Source organism: Grus americana, chromosome 3 (genome assembly GCF_028858705.1).
Source record: "Grus americana isolate bGruAme1 chromosome 3, bGruAme1.mat, whole genome shotgun sequence".
Classification (NCBI taxonomy): domain Eukaryota; kingdom Metazoa; phylum Chordata; class Aves; order Gruiformes; family Gruidae; genus Grus; species Grus americana.
In genome coordinates this window covers 93510908-93526638 of record NC_072854.1, presented here as the reverse complement: position 1 = coordinate 93526638, position 15731 = coordinate 93510908, and the positions used below count along the sequence as shown (strand labels likewise).

Here is a 15731-nt window from a genome sequence, read left to right as displayed (position 1 = left end):
ATCAACTTCAGAAGAGCTCAGAACCACCATATTCACCTTAAGGTGAAGTCCCACTATTCTCAGACCATCTGCTCTACCTACCTACTACCTACCATCTGCTCTAATCCTGGAGCCAGATCTTTTGTTTTGGCTCTCCCTCCTCTCCACTCTTTGTCATCCTGCCCCAACATTCCACCCTAAACCTCAGACAGTTTGACTGAGACTAGTACTTCCCTGCAAAAAGTCCTGATTTTGATACACTCTGTTAAATAAAAAGCTGTCTTACACGAGACATCCAACCTTAATCATATCATTTTAAGGTTAGTAGTGTGCTGATAAGTATAATATACAGTAGCATGCTGAATGGACTCTACATTTTTTTTTCCTACTGCGTTTAAGGGTGTTTGAGGAATCTTGTAAACGATGCCATTGAGCACTGCCCAGAGAGGGAAACTGCATGGGAACATATCAAGGTCACAGTAAACCTTACTCAGCTCTCTCTCCCCTCCATGCCCGCCCTCAACTGCAGCTTAGCGTGGGATCCTGACAGCAGGAGGTTCCCACTACAGGCCTTTGGCTTCATCCCTCCGTCAGCCCCCGGACTCTCAGCTCTTCTCAGGGACTCTCCACACGCTCCAAAGAAGAAAGATCCCAGGCATTCATCTGGGGCTCTGGGAGCCGCTTGCCTCATTCCTTCTGAGGAAACAGCTGGAAAGTTGCCCTCAAAAACTCATTTGTGAGCTGCATTCCCTCCAAAAGTTTTATCAGCTGGCTCATTTCAAGCAGGTTTTTACAGAGGGATGGGAGAGCTGGACTAGATGAACGAACTGGATCAACGCCTTTGCCTATCCCAGGCACCAGATCCTCAGACCCAAGTCATTCTTCACGAAGTCCCCAGTGAAAGCTTTTTACAGATGCAGAAACATGCAGGCAACTTTCTCCTTCTCCCAGTCTCACCCTCCTGGCCCCAGAGTTACCAGAAAGTTACACATATTGTCTATCTAGTAAAATGCGAACAGACACCTTTTTCTACTTCTGTCTGAGAACTGACTGGAAAGACTAAAAAGCTCTCAAGACTAAAGAATTTATCAAACCAAGGCACAATGACACTGATAGTGAAGAACATTGCAAAGAGAAGCACAATTTTAATTATCTTCCCTTCTTAGGGAAGAACAGAAGGAAAGTCAAGAATCCTCTCAGATCACAGGATGACTTCAAGAAAGGGGAAGAACTATTAAAGACCAGCGTTGGCACAAAATCAAATGGGCATAAACTGGCTACGAACAAATTTAGTTTGGAAATTAGAAGCAGATTTCTGAACATCAGAGGAGTGAGGTTCTTGAATGGCTTCCCAACAGGAAACAACAGGAGCAAGTGCCATTTAATTTTGAGACAGAGCCTGATAAATTTTACAAAGGGAATCCTGCAACATAATTTCCTGCAATTACAGAAACGCAGTACTCCGTGACTCAGGAGGTCTCTTTCAGTGTTGCACATCTCATCCTCTGCTGAGCAAAACCAGGATATATAAATAAAAAAAAAAATTATTTATCTATTGCACCAGAATATTAGCAGGACAGCTAGTATAAGGGTTAGTCTGCTTTATTAAGCAAATTTATGGGGGTTTTTTGAATGGAATTTATCCACCCGTAGGGCTTTAGTATTTTCAGGTAAAAATTTGGATAAGGGAAGACTAAATCAGCAATAAAGTTCTATATATCTATGACCACCTGCAAAGAACAGTATGGAGGTGAACCTTCCACCTATCATGCAATCATTAGACTAGACTGTGAGAAGTTATCTTCACAGATCTGCATCCAGGGGTTAAAGCTGTCAGAGGAACTGTAAAAAGGGGTAGATAAGGGAGAAAATTAAAACAGCAAATCATTCAGGAAGAATCAAGTTAAACAAAGATGGTTTATAGCTGTGAAATGTGTGGATGGGTATAGAAACAATTACCTGTTTTTCAGACTTGACTGAAATTTTACTGGAAAGAAGTCTCTGAAACCATTAAAAACAGTCAGCAGGGAGAAATCTTTTCACATTCTATTTCTATATTGAAAAACCCAGGATACCACCACCCTATTCTACACACAGAAGAAAAAGCAAAACACACAAAGCTGAAAAAGCATGAAAAATATAGTACTGTAACATAAGAAGTCATCTGTGAACTCTCCTGCAGCACATCAAACATGAGGTATTCATTCATTCCCACAAATGGAGTCAGTGTTGATCTATAAGCTGCAGCTCTGTATTACACATTTCAGTTTCATGCATTTAAGCCAGACAAACATTCCCAGGGGATTGAAAGAACCCGCTACAGTGAGTTGTGGTTCTATTTTGGATCATATCGCAGCATAACAAATCACAGTTTCAGACACTGGTATAAGGGGCTGAATAAACCAAGTAGCATGATAACTTCATGTATATCCTTTCCACACACGCAGCCATGTGTAGAATCAAATCCACCTAAGGCCCTTCAAACTGCACAACTACAGAGCAATGATCACTCTCATACCTACATGTATCCACATACCATTATTCATCCAAATATATATTACATATATATTAATTACACATGATTTGCTACATACTGTTACATAGCAGTAGCTATCTAACCCTGTCCACACACACCAAGACTGTTTACCAGACCTGATCTCTCGCATTTGAGGAAGTAGAAGAGAACATAAATTTTTAATGCAGAAAGTTCTTTTGGTGCTGCTGGTATGTTCCAGTGGTTTTCCAGCTGTGCTCCATACAAAGTGGTCCTCAGAAGCAGAGTCACTAGACCTATTTGGTAACCCACCAGCTAGTTCCCTGTGACTGCTGTCCCACAAGAAATTCTGACTGCTGAGAATGATGCATTGGTCCCCTGCTGGTCTAGCACATTTTTAGAGTCAAAGTGGTTTGGAAATTAAGTAAATTTTTAGAAGGAAAAAAAACCTTACAACTTAAAGGTTGGATTAGAAAACCAGCCATGTTGCAAGTACTCTGTACTGGAACTCCAGTCCTGCTGATCTTTGCTCTGGTTCCCAAAGAAATAATGTTAAAAGATGCAAGGGCATTAAAAAAAAGTTTCTCTTAATAAAGCATCTTACAGCACCCTGCACAGATTAGCAAATCTTTCTGAAATATGGAAAGAGTCTTGTTAACAGCTGAGTAAAGATGAGAGACAAGACTCAAGAGAGTTCAAATATTGCTGAGGTACGAAATGCTATATTTTCCCAAAGAATTTTGCACATTAGATGCCTGACTATTAATGTCATTTGGTTCTCAGGCTGAGAAACTGAAAATGTAAGTCTGAGCTATTTTGACTATCTGGGCCTTGGAACACGAAGGAAGTCAGAGTAGCAAGCCATGACCATAAGTCTCCAAACCCTGACAGTCACACTTTCTTGTTCTCTCTCTACTGTGCTCAAAGTCAAAGCTCTGCAGTAGTTCCCTTCTTTCCAGCTGGTTAAGGTGTCTTGAAAAGATAATTGAAACAGAGGAAAAATAACTTGACTGAAGTACATTTTCATTTTTCCATTTTTACTTCACCTACAAGTCAGCCACCTTAAGCATGATGCTAGACAGTTGGCAAAAGCACAACATTATTGACTAAAACCTAACATCACTAGAACTCATTATTTGTTCTCGGGTATTTTCTTAAGGAAAAAAAAAAAAAAAAAAAAGAGGTTGTTCAATATAAATAAGTCCCTGAAGGGCTTCCAACCCAAACGCTGTACAGTATTAGACGATGAAGGAACTGTTAGCAAAATGAACAAGAAACAGGAAGTTGGAACTACCTGGCCAAGTTTCACTCTATAACCTGAGTAATGCGTAATTAAAAAATAACCCACACAAAGAGTGCAAAACAGTTTCCAGTACAAATACATACTTTTATGACCAAGTGTTCTATAGACAGAAATAAAATTTTTTTTCTAAAGAATATGATTAAAAGACAGTTATTTTTTAAATCTGAGGAAAAAGGGAAGAAGACATGTATACAAACATGAAAATATAAAGCTTGCATAATATTTAAAAACACTATCTCTTTTCTTAAATACAACATCCTGCCAAAAAATTTAGTCTGTGCTAAAGTTATCACACATCCTTGCAAGTACTACCACAACCTCTGTGCCACGGTCACACACAGTCCCTCCGTCCCGCCTTCCAGTCTGAAGGGAGGTGTCTGCAGTTCACAGTCTTTGACTTCTAGATGAGTTTAATGCAAAAACTCACATGCAACTTTCCAAAGGGCCTCTAAATCAAGCAAAGAATGCAGAGCCTAAAAACACAGGGCTTGTGTAATGCAAGTGAAAAACGCATTGGGCAGTTGAACAATTCAGAAGGCTGGCAATGGCATACAGTGTGTCCTTCCACCAGGTCACTAGGCTGAATCCATTCTGGATAATGAACAAAAACCATTCCCATTTGGTGGTTGCTCATGTGAAATGAATTGATCAAGGCTGTCCTGATAAGCGAGCAAGTTTGCCACAGTGTCATCACTTGAAACAAAAAGATCACAAGGACTTCTGTTGGCATAACCTAAACAAAATTACAGAAGAAGCCATCCCAAATCTAACTAGTCAGCACTTTGTTGGCGATCTGACAATGCTGGCCAAAAAAAAAATATAAAAATGAAGTTGAATGGAAAGATGCTGAACCGTCTGATGGACTGACATGCACAGCTAGACAGCAGCACTGGGGAAGCTGACTCAGCCGCAGTCCAAGGCATCACTTGTTCTGTGGCTGAACCAAGGGGACTGCAGTCTTCCAGGACTGTCAGTTTAACAACTTTCACCCAAACTAAATTAATTTTGCCTTCTTAATGTGAAAACAAAAGAAATCCAACTGATCGGTGAATCTGTCCAAGATTTTTGGAAGATAATAACCGTTCAGTTTACTGGGATCTGTGCTTAACAGATAGATGCGGGCACCAGGAGGTAGTTCAGCCCCAGTTGACAGTGCACATTTCTATTCAAGCAAACCCAGCTTCCTGCCTTTTAGCACGCACAAATTTGGGACATTTAATCAAGCTGCTGTTCATTTTACTGAAGTATCAAATTGCCAGAAAAATGTTGTTTGGCTACCAGAAGATAAAATTGAGCCTTTAGAATGTTTTCTTCAAAAAGACAACAAAAAATTACCATTTTGATGCAAACACTGAAGCTTTTACTTTATTTTGGATCTGTTTCAGCTGTAGTAAGATGTATTTAAAAAAACCAAAAAACAAAAACAACACCCATACCCCAAAAAAATCCCAAAATCTTCTGTCCATCTCCTGCACCATTGAGCCCTGTACCTGACCGTGCATGATAATGCCCAGCCTGCTGTCAAAGGCACAAGCTGTCAATACAAGAGTGAAGCATTAACGTAGGCATGCACATACACGTGCATGCACATACATAGTATTTATAAAACTGTTGCTGTAAGGGATTTGGGGTTTATTTTTTTAATTAAATTAAAATGATAACACAAGAGCTTTTCATCTGGCATGAGCTTGGGTTTCATCAGCTGCTGGAAAAGATTCTCTTGGAGAAATGAAATCACAGTGTTTCTCCATGTACTTTCTGTGGATTTGAAAATAAACAGAGGTATATGATCATGCCAGTTAATAGACAGATGTAGGTAAAGTTACAGGTCTTGATACATCTAGAAAGAGGCTGCAGAGCTAGACACACAATCTGGCTAACACATCCTATTGGCTAAAGGACAAAATGCCCAGTTAAAAAAAAAACCCAACCAAAAACAAACAAACAAAAAACCCAAACAAACAAAAAAACCATGAAGCACAAATGTAAAGAACTGGGAAGGGCAGTTGCAAAGGGTGCCCTTAACCTACCTGCTGCACCTGGAATTCGCGTTATACATCATGTGGCATAAAAGACAGTTCATTATTTGATGTTCTTTCTGCTCATGCACATTTCTCACCCTGTCAAGTTTCTCAAACAGAACAACGTATGAGAGCAGGAAACTAAAAATTATGCAGACGAAGATTTCAGAACCACTTTTGCTCTATGTTCCACTCCCCCCCCCCCCCCAAAAAAAGGACAATTTGACAAGATGGTAAGCAACAGCCCTGAGTATAAAACTTTTCCTTTCCAATGAAGGCACTGAGAAGTGCAGCCCATAATAAATAACAGCCCTGCCAGCTGCCACTTTGCCTTTTTTCTCATATGAAACCTTCACAATCTACAGTCTCTTGAACTCATTTGATAACAAAAAAGGAAGGGAGGATCTCAGCAGGGCCTTTTTTGGTCCTTAGGAATCTAGAAATTCCTACCTCTTTTCCCCATTTCATGCTCCAAAACACATTAACTTGATATATACTTTTTTCCAAGTGCTCAGAGGATTATTTCACAGGTTTCAGGGTGTAGCAAAGAGAACAAAAGGGATTTCGCCATTGCTTTGATTTACTGGCTGGCAAGGTCAGTGCAGTATTTAAATGTGATTATTTAATGATATATTAGGTCACTACCATGTTTTTGTAAGTATAATTAAACTGGTAGAGTGCCTAAAAGTTTTTTAAAGACTTCTTGTTCATTATTTTTTACATTTAAGAAATAATACTCTCAATAATGTATTAAGATTAGAGACATTGAACTTTTCCAAGGATTCTAATGAACCTGGTTAAGAAAAGAGAACTTGGAAACTACAGATAAGACAAAGGAACAGCTCAGTCATCAACTAGGTCTGACACAAGATGACAGCTGTACATATGTGAAGATGGAAATAAATTAATGCCTTGGAAGATGCTCATGCACATGAGCATTGGCAGATCTGACAGTCTGTCTGGAAGAGTTGGGACTAGCTCCATACAGGTATCTACTCCATGGAAATTATTCTCTGGGGAACACATTCCTGCAACAATTCCTTTCCACCTCCACCTTCAGAGCCATTAAACCTTATTTACTTTCCTTCACCTTCTCTGCAAGTCAACATTTTTTCATGTTGCACAGGACAACAACTTGAGAGGTCTCCACTTATACTGAAAACATGTCCCTTGTGTGATGGAAAATGTGACTTTCCAAATGATTACAAAAGTAGAGACAGGAAAATAAATCAGACATGAAACTACATCTATCACTGTTCAGTGTAAAAAATTGTTTATGAAATCTGTTATCAAAGAACAAGGCAGGTTACTATGCTATCAGCACAGTGAGTCTTTGACATGAAACTGAGGTTTTAAGTTGGGATCTTGTTTCTGTTACATAAACCAAAAAGAGGCTTTACCTACAACAGAGAATAAGGCCAGGCTGATCTCATCTATGTGAGCATCACAAGCCTTCATAACCTGTGATAACGTCCTGCACTACATGAAGCCAGAAACATTCTTAAAGGATTTTGCAGTAGGCTTCATTAAGTAGACTATGATAAGATGCTCAAAGATGAATTAACAGCAAGAACCTGAAGCTCTGCAAAACAATGACCAAACCTAGTATTAGAAACCAAACTGTCAGTAATTTGTTGAGTAGCAATGAGTCTTGCTATGACTAGACTCACTCAGCAGAGTTACTCTCAGTGTAAGCAAGTAGTAGACAAGCACTCCAATGACAGGCACAGAATTTATAGCACTGCCAACATCTTAAGTATCTACTGGCAGGTAAAAAGAGCAGTCTCTAATGAAAAAAGCTACTGAAGGAAGCTCCATTTCTTTAATTTGGCATAAATATAGGTGGAGAATTTCTTCACATTTTAAACATCACACACATATTTTATATTAAGTTAATGTTTTGAAGATTTTGCAGAAGTTAACTGTATGACCTCAGCATCAGCCACGGACAGACTTACAGTGTGCACTCTCAGGTACAAAGTAACTCAAAGAAAAATACTCGGGAGCAAAATAAAACACATACTATAGTGAATTTCCAAACAACACAATAAAAATAGGATCAGGCATATCAAACTGTCTCTTCCATTTGTGAAGCAAAGATTTTAATTTGAAATATAGGCAAGTAGGAGAACTGAACTGAAATCACTTCAACCACCATATTAAACATGTCATGCAGACAAATGAAATAGATGGGGAGATGCAACCAATAAGAGCTTAGCTGAACATCAGTGACAGTGGAGGACACATGCTTTCAGTGAATAAATTAACCTCCTACCAGGAGAAGCATCTGCTAGGGCCAAATGTGTCTTAGGATGTCTGATAGCTCTATCATTCTCAATGAGCTTGCTCCACTGCCCAGGGATCCGGCACGTCCTGCACAACACAAGCGGGACAGCTGAGTAATCCCATCAAGCAGTCTGCTTGAAGGAAAGTGAAAGAGATTGCTCAATAAGTTACTGAAGCAGCCGTCAGACATCTGACTAGTGCCTACTAGTTCAGAGATGAACTGAAGAGGGAAATCTTTCCTCTGATCCAGTAAATTATTTCAAAGAGCCATTCATACCTGGAGGTCTAATAAACCATAAGGAGTGTAAAGAAACAGCTATTTTTTTTTCCTGAAAAACTACTAATATCCCAATGATGCACAGCCTCACAATAGCTGATTAACTGCCTCTTGCAGGTAAGAAAGTCAGTTTCTGCTCACATACTCCACTGATTCAGCAGAGATAGTAGCAGTCTAAACTTTTCAATGAGGTATAATAACTGGGAGTCTGAATTACTATGTTCCATATAGTCATTCATTTCTTTTAACCTGCTTTGCCCAGCATGTCTCACATTAAGGACTCAAAACCTGCAAACCTTTCCACTCCACTGCAAGTGATTTGTAAGTAACAGGAATAAAGCCAGACAGAAACATCTTGTTCAAGGCACAACCAAAGCCCCAGGTCACAACAGAAACTTCAAGTTCTAGTAGAGGTTGTATCAGATGGCAACTTGACAGTTCTGATCCTTCTCTACTCACAATAGAACTGCACTAGTTAATTCCTTCATTCCTTTTAAAGCCTTTGATTCAAGGAAACCCAAATTCCTATTCCACAAAGCAGCAGAATATTATTATACACAGTAGGGTACACATAAGCAAGCATACATACCCAGAGGTAAGGACAGTCTGTCACTGTATTCCCTAACTCTTCATTATATATGGGTAGAACATGGCACAGTTATCAGCCCTTTCCCCAAACTACTTGACAATATGTGGTTCAGTCATCAGGGTTTACAAGTCTTATTATTCAGCTTATAGATCTCCAATCTCTGCTACACATCTGTGCTGACTACAAAGGATACGTTCCCATATCACATGTCTAACTCCAGCCTGCAACTTGATCAACACAGAGTTTTTCCTCATCTCCTACTGAAGTTTCTGTCAAGAGATTCCAAGCTTTCCCTCCCCTTCTTTATCCAGGCTGACCCCCCACAACACATTCCAAAAAAGATAACAGGATCATAACCAGGCTCTAATTTCTAGAACTGATCAACAGAATTTATATTTCTCCTTATAATTCAGATCATAACTTAAAAAAAACAAACAAAACTACCTCTACAAATTAAGGGAACAAAAATTAAAAATATTGACTGCTCTAAATGGATGCTATATACTATAGCTTTCTGCACGTGTGAACAATTTCTGGTTTAATTGTTTAAAACATCTCTACTCCATTTTTCGCTTGAATTTTTACCAACTCCCTGTTTCAGGGATGGTTACGCCAGATGCAGCAACATCGCCCTCTGTCCGATGCAGAGAAAATGGCATTTAATGCCTCTGCTCTTCCAGAGCTGCCAATGTAGTTAACTTTAAACAAACACATACAACATTTGGTCGGCAATACTTTAGCATCCAGATTTCCACTCATAACGCAGCTTTTAAAAGGTTCTTATTCCTGCTACACACATCCCAGGGCGTTTTAAAACTTTTTAACACGAGATTTGTTTTTACTCTGGAAAAGTAAATGACAAGTCGCTTCAAGCTTCATGAAATCTCCCTCTTTAATCATCTCCACGAGAAAAGCCAATTACAACTCTTACCAGCTTTCTTTCCCCCCATATACAAAAGCACTTGTTGGTTTCCTTTCCCCACTCCTGCAGCAAAGCGTCAATATGGAAAGAGGATTTCAAAATAGGAGCACAAACACTGACAAATCCTCAAAGCTTTTTTACACTTTTATTTTGCCTCCATGTTTTGCCAGCTGCTCGGCTCAAAAGACAATAAAAAACCAGCTGCAAAAAACATTACAAATTAAAAGACTAGAAAACTGCAGCCCAAGGAGGAGGATGTGACTTTAGCTTTACTTACCAATTTTATCCAGCTGTGTATTTTCCGACTTGCTTTTTACAGCAGCTGAGCTCAGTGCTCAGGAACGTCCACCCCGTGTCAGGGAGCCAGGCAGAGCACTGATCCCCACGCTGGATGATGCTGAGCAAGTGGAGCTGGGGCGGTGGTGGTGGTGGTGGTGGTGGAGGAGGAGGCTGCGGCTGCTGCTGCTGCGCTCGCTCGGACCCAGATGGGGAACTGCTTCCCATTCCCCAGCCCCGCTCCAGCGCTGCAGGCTTCGAGAGGCAGGGCCGGCCCCTGCTACCGTGCTGCACTTTCTTAAAGGGACAAGCCCCGGCCTGGCAGGAGCGCACCCGAACCGGGAGCTACCGGGGCTTCCCGGGGTGGCGTCTGGAGCCGGAGCGGCGGGAGGGGTGGGCTCACCGCCTCCGACCCGGGCGATAACCATCGCAATACGCGGCGGTTTCCTACGTGCCTTGGGAACAAGAGCAACGCTCTTCTACACGGCTCTTCATTCAAGGCTTTCAGGTGTTGCGGGTTTTTTTTTTTATTTTTGCTTCCTTCACACCCTCCGCAACGTAGGTGGGAACGACTACACGGCGGAGGAGGAGGCAACAGCGGCAGAGGCCACCCGTGGCGGGGACCCCAGTGGGGTGCAGTGCCTCTGCTTCAGCCCCCTGCTCTGTTCTGTACACTGTGGTGCGCTGTCCTCAGCAGCATTAGGATTAGGGATACTCCCTGGCAGCTCGGATGTTTTTGACCTTAAGAGATTTTATTCCCTGTAAGGGAGAGGATATGACTTAATTAAATAAAATGCCCTCATTTTCCAATTTTTCCTCTTCAGTCATTCTCCAGATAGCCTTAATCACGTGTAACCCACTGCTTCTAGCATGTTTTCTGAATTCACTTTCAATTCTATATGATATTAATAGCTAGATTAATATGGGGAGTTGTCTGCCTTGTGTGCGTTGCTGTCTGCACTGGAAGAAAACACATCCTCTGTTAAACAGTGACGCTGAAATTCAGAGATAGTAACGCCATCTGCAAAATATCTCTTTCTTTTTTTTAACTCACAGAAATATATGGTTTGCTCTCTGTACGTTTAAGTCATTTGTTTTCATTACAATAACTGAACTCTCATGATGACAACAACAATCAACACATATCACAAGGCAAAGTCATATATATATAAATATGTATATATTTAATGGCGCAACAGAGAAAGCAAGTTACAGAGGAAAAATATCACTTTCAAACTGGCAGGCCAAACCAAACAAGCCGAGACCAAGTCACCACTGTGCTGTCCTGCCTGCTTTCACATGTACCACTGCACAATAGGCACAGAACTGGTACAAACCGCTAGCAAGCCAATGTGACTTCTTTCTGTTTCTTTGGTCCTACGGTAAAAGGATGTGGGTACAAACCAAAAGGTGAATCCAGCCTTTTCAATGCTAATGGTCCTTCACAAACTGGCTCAGTAGGCATCCGCTAACTACTGGCATGTATATCTTCTACCCTGTAAGCAAAGTAGCCATTTAGCCACACTACTAAATTATAATCTTCAGCATTATTAACCTCATATTAAAACACGGAGACCCATCAGCGTTCATCTCACATGAGCTGTACTATGCTCCTGCCTTTCTCAGCATAAAGCCTGGGAAAGTTTTATATGATTTACATATGCAAACTACATGCGATGCATGGTAGAAGAGATTTTATAATGCCATCAGTCCTCCCTTCTGTTCACATGTTTCCATTGGTCTATTAATCTTCACTTTGCACTTACATCTCTGCCTACTACTTTTTTTATCTCATCCTCCAAGCCCCTGCCCCTTTACTCCCTGTTTCCCCCTTCCACATGCCAGGTACTTTTGCAGCTGATCTCTACCTTGCAAGCTCCACCTAACTGTCTTATTTCCCTCTTCTCCTCTCTATCCTCTCAGTTTCTCATTGGAAGAGGAATGAAGAGCTGAAAGGAGAGGTGGGAATGATTAACTAATTCCTTCTCTGGCTTTCCCCCTGCCCTCTCCTTCCTCCAGCCAAGGTTCTGGAGCCAGAGACCTGTATCCAGCCCTAGAAACTAACCTGCAGCAGCAGGCCAAGGGACAAGGGTTAGGTAGGCTTGCATTACCACCACCACCTCCCTTCTCACCTTAGCACACTGTACCATTTATTATGATACAGTGTAACCAAGATAAATGGCCCTTGTCTTGTTCATTAGTTAAAAGTTAACAAAACACTTTAAGACAAAGCTGGTCATCCATTTGATGCCTCAGCTAAGGTTATTTTGATATGTTCAAAACAGGCAGAGCCTGTCTACAAGACAACAGGGTAAGGTGCTGCCGTGAATAGGGATTTGAATGGCAAGAACACCAATGATGGAGAGAATCTGGGGCTTGGGGAGAGCTAAAGCAATGCTCCATTGCTCCGCACACACAAAACAAGAACATGCAAAACTCCAGAAAATGCCCATCAGGAAAACAGGCTTGTGCCACTGGACCAGAACAACCTAAGATAAAGAATGTTAAGATCAAAAAAAGAGTATCTGCTGTTCCTTACATATGTTGCTCCTTATAGCCCTCATAATCCCATGTGAAAGCTGCCCCCCCTCTCACCACAGCATCTGGATGTTCCATTGACAGAGCATTGTCTAATGGTTACAGCATAACTCCTGGTTTCTATTACTGGCTGTAGGAGAAATGTGTGGTATATTAAATAAAATAAAGGACAGAGAATTTGATTTCTGCTGCATGCTTCTATATGTAGTCAGCAGTAAATAAAACTAGATAAATCACTGATTCTTTCTGTGACTCTGTTTCCCCAATAACAAAAAAGTACATTAAACTCTGGTGTTATGTAATTTAATACTTGTCTTAGTAACAGCCTGGGATGAGAGATGCCAGAGAAGCCAGCTTTTTATTATTAAATACTGAACTGCAGATACCTCGGTGAAAACCAAAAAGTGTTGCAGTTTGCAAAAATGTTTGATTCTGCAGAGCAATCCCCTTGCACAAGAGGTGACATTTAATAGGAGTTATTTTGGTGTCTTAGCTTATAGGGGACAGCAAAACCAGAAGTCATCCCAAAGTAACCAAGAAAGAAAACATGTATATTTCTCTTTCTGAACAGTGTATCACATAAGGTTTACATCCCAAGACAGCACAAGCATATTTACAAAGGCAGCTCCTTTTGAATTGAGGAATAAGACCATTAAGAAATCACTTGCCTATTTCTGTAAGCTCTTTTAGGCTCTGATGATCAAGGTCAAAGCCAAAAAGCTATAGTATTATCTATGTATAAGGGCCCTTAGTAGTAACGAGTGAAAAGACAAGGGGAAAAGGACATAGAAAAACAAATAGATTATTTGCTGCTCAAAAATAGATTCCTTACAGAACGCAGAAGCAAAAGCTTCTGTGAGATATTGCTCCACCTCTGGAGATACTGTTTGTTAGATCCCTTCTCAAAACAAAAGGACACGGGTATATTAATCTAACAACAAAAGTGCCCATTGTGCGAGGATACCCAGTGCCAGGCCGCCTGCTCCATCTGACAATGAGATGAAACACCATGGCTCTGTGAGCTCGGCTGCATGCTTTGCCTGACACCACCACTCAGTGCAGCTATGGGGTCAAAGACTTCTGCTCAGTCACCACAGGCTACAGAACTAGCAAGACTTTCATAGCCTCCCTACAGAGATTTTTCCTGCATGTCTCCCAGTCTCCAAAATACCACACAGTGTTTTAAGCATCTCTTGTGTATGCCATGCAGAGCAGTATTACTACTACACACTGACATCGGATGTGACATGGTGATGGAACCATCACTACCCTTACTTATCAAAAAGCCACAAGAAATTCTGTCCCTTGTCTCTGAGGGGCTGAAATGAGGCATATATATAGTCAATACAGTACACACATGCATATATGTTCTTTTAGTTATATTTCTTCTAAAATTCTTCTAAAATTATTTTTATCTTTGGGCTCAATACACAACATCATCATATCTAAGGGCTGGATTCCACTCCCACTGACTTCCTGATGAATGAGGATGGAACTATGCTCAAATTCAGGAATATGTAAGTTTCAGATTAAAGCTTTTCAAACCTAACCCACATCTTTAATGTGATAATACAGCAGTTTGAGAACTTGCTTTGAACTTTAAAAAGGTAGGGATTTGGAAAATGCTCAGCTGAAATAATGTTCATTATTAATTAAAAATTAAAACTATTAATGCCACAAGACAGTTTTCCACTTGATGAATCATAATGCCTATACATACCTGTGTGTGCATGAATGCATTTGCACATGTGCATGCAAGCAAATGTTTGAATGAAACTGCAACAGAACTTAGGGCTATTAAGGTTAGCTTGCATCTGATGTATTGTTGGTGTACTTCATTTTCTGTAGCATTCCTGACACCATGGAAAAATATGTTTTAGTTAGCTGCCACTACAAACTCAGCACAAACATTTATTTTTGGTAGTTTTATTTTCTCAGTTGACAATAAAATAGTTTAAAGTAAATAAATGAGTTCCTAGAACCTAAGCCTTATAGATCTGTAGGAGTTGTGCAGTTAATGGAAGTTATGGCCTTCAACATAAAGATAACGTCTTGGCAATGCCTTAAATCAGTGTACTAGCTATCAAACTACTTCTACCAATTGTTCTTAAACAAAAATATTTGTTTTCCATATTAAAAAAGGGTCCACACCACAGAATTTAGGTCAGCTACAACTACATTCAACTCTGTATCCATCGTAGTAAGATGTTGGTTTGGACCTTCCTGGAGATGGCACATTTCAATTTCACCCTTTTCCCTGTGTTTTTCCTTTTCACAGCTCCTTCTCTTTCATTGGCTTCTCAAGCTCATTAAAACCCTCTCTCCTGTATTGGTTAACATTTAGTGAGTGGTCTGCACGAGTCGCTTGCTGACAAGGGAACATGAAAGCCCAAAAGAAAAGCCATCAGTATTTGTTGCAACTCAGGTAACAGATATGGAAAGAGGAAAAAGACATTTACTCTTCAGAAAGCAGAAAAGGGTTACAAGCTCTTAGAAAGCAAAAGTCAGAGATTACTCCAACTGAAGGAAAAAAGAAAAAAGAAAGTGGAAATTTTACAGGAATTGTCTCATTTCTCCCTTTAGTTTTGCTTGATATTTCTCAAACATTTTGAAAGTGTAACTCTGTTTTCAGATAAGACCCCTACTCAGATCCCTGAAGGCAAGTGAGACAGAATCAGCCAGAATTAGATTAAAGTTCCTGCCATGAAAATATTGATCATTTGCCAGCAATTAAAGGTAGTTAGAAGTCCGTGATTACTGTAAACATTTGTAGCCAGCAACTTCATCCTGACTTCATTTGCCATCCTTGAAGAAACTTGGGTTGTACTCACACCTAACAATCTTTTGAAGCTATTCATGATACTTTCTCAGGGATAACAGACCAGAGTTTTAGGAAAAACCCCGATTCAGCTGAACTTAGATCCTTTCGGTTTCTTTCTGCTTTTCAGTTAGCAATATAGAGGGCACTGATTTGCAAAATGGTGTCCTCCTCTGCTTTCCCCATCATTTTTGAATGTTTCCCTCTATTTGGTACATATCTTCTCAT

General features: G+C 40.4%; 1 protein-coding gene across 5 annotated transcripts in view; it reads right to left on the bottom strand.

Moving 5' to 3' along the window:
* The window catches only part of DAAM2 (dishevelled associated activator of morphogenesis 2), a 209868-nt gene that overhangs the window by 170433 nt on the left and 23704 nt on the right, over nt 1-15731 (bottom strand). For 2 of the 5 annotated variants that reach the window (XM_054819168.1, XM_054819171.1), the window contains exon 1: nt 10149-10374. The exons of 1 other annotated variant lie outside the window; for it this stretch is intronic. The gene's annotated coding sequence lies outside the window, so the exon portion shown is untranslated. Of the gene's footprint in view, nt 1-10148; nt 10394-15731 lie in introns of those variants that run through there. 2 more of the 5 variants (XM_054819170.1, XM_054819169.1) reach the window with 2 other exon arrangements.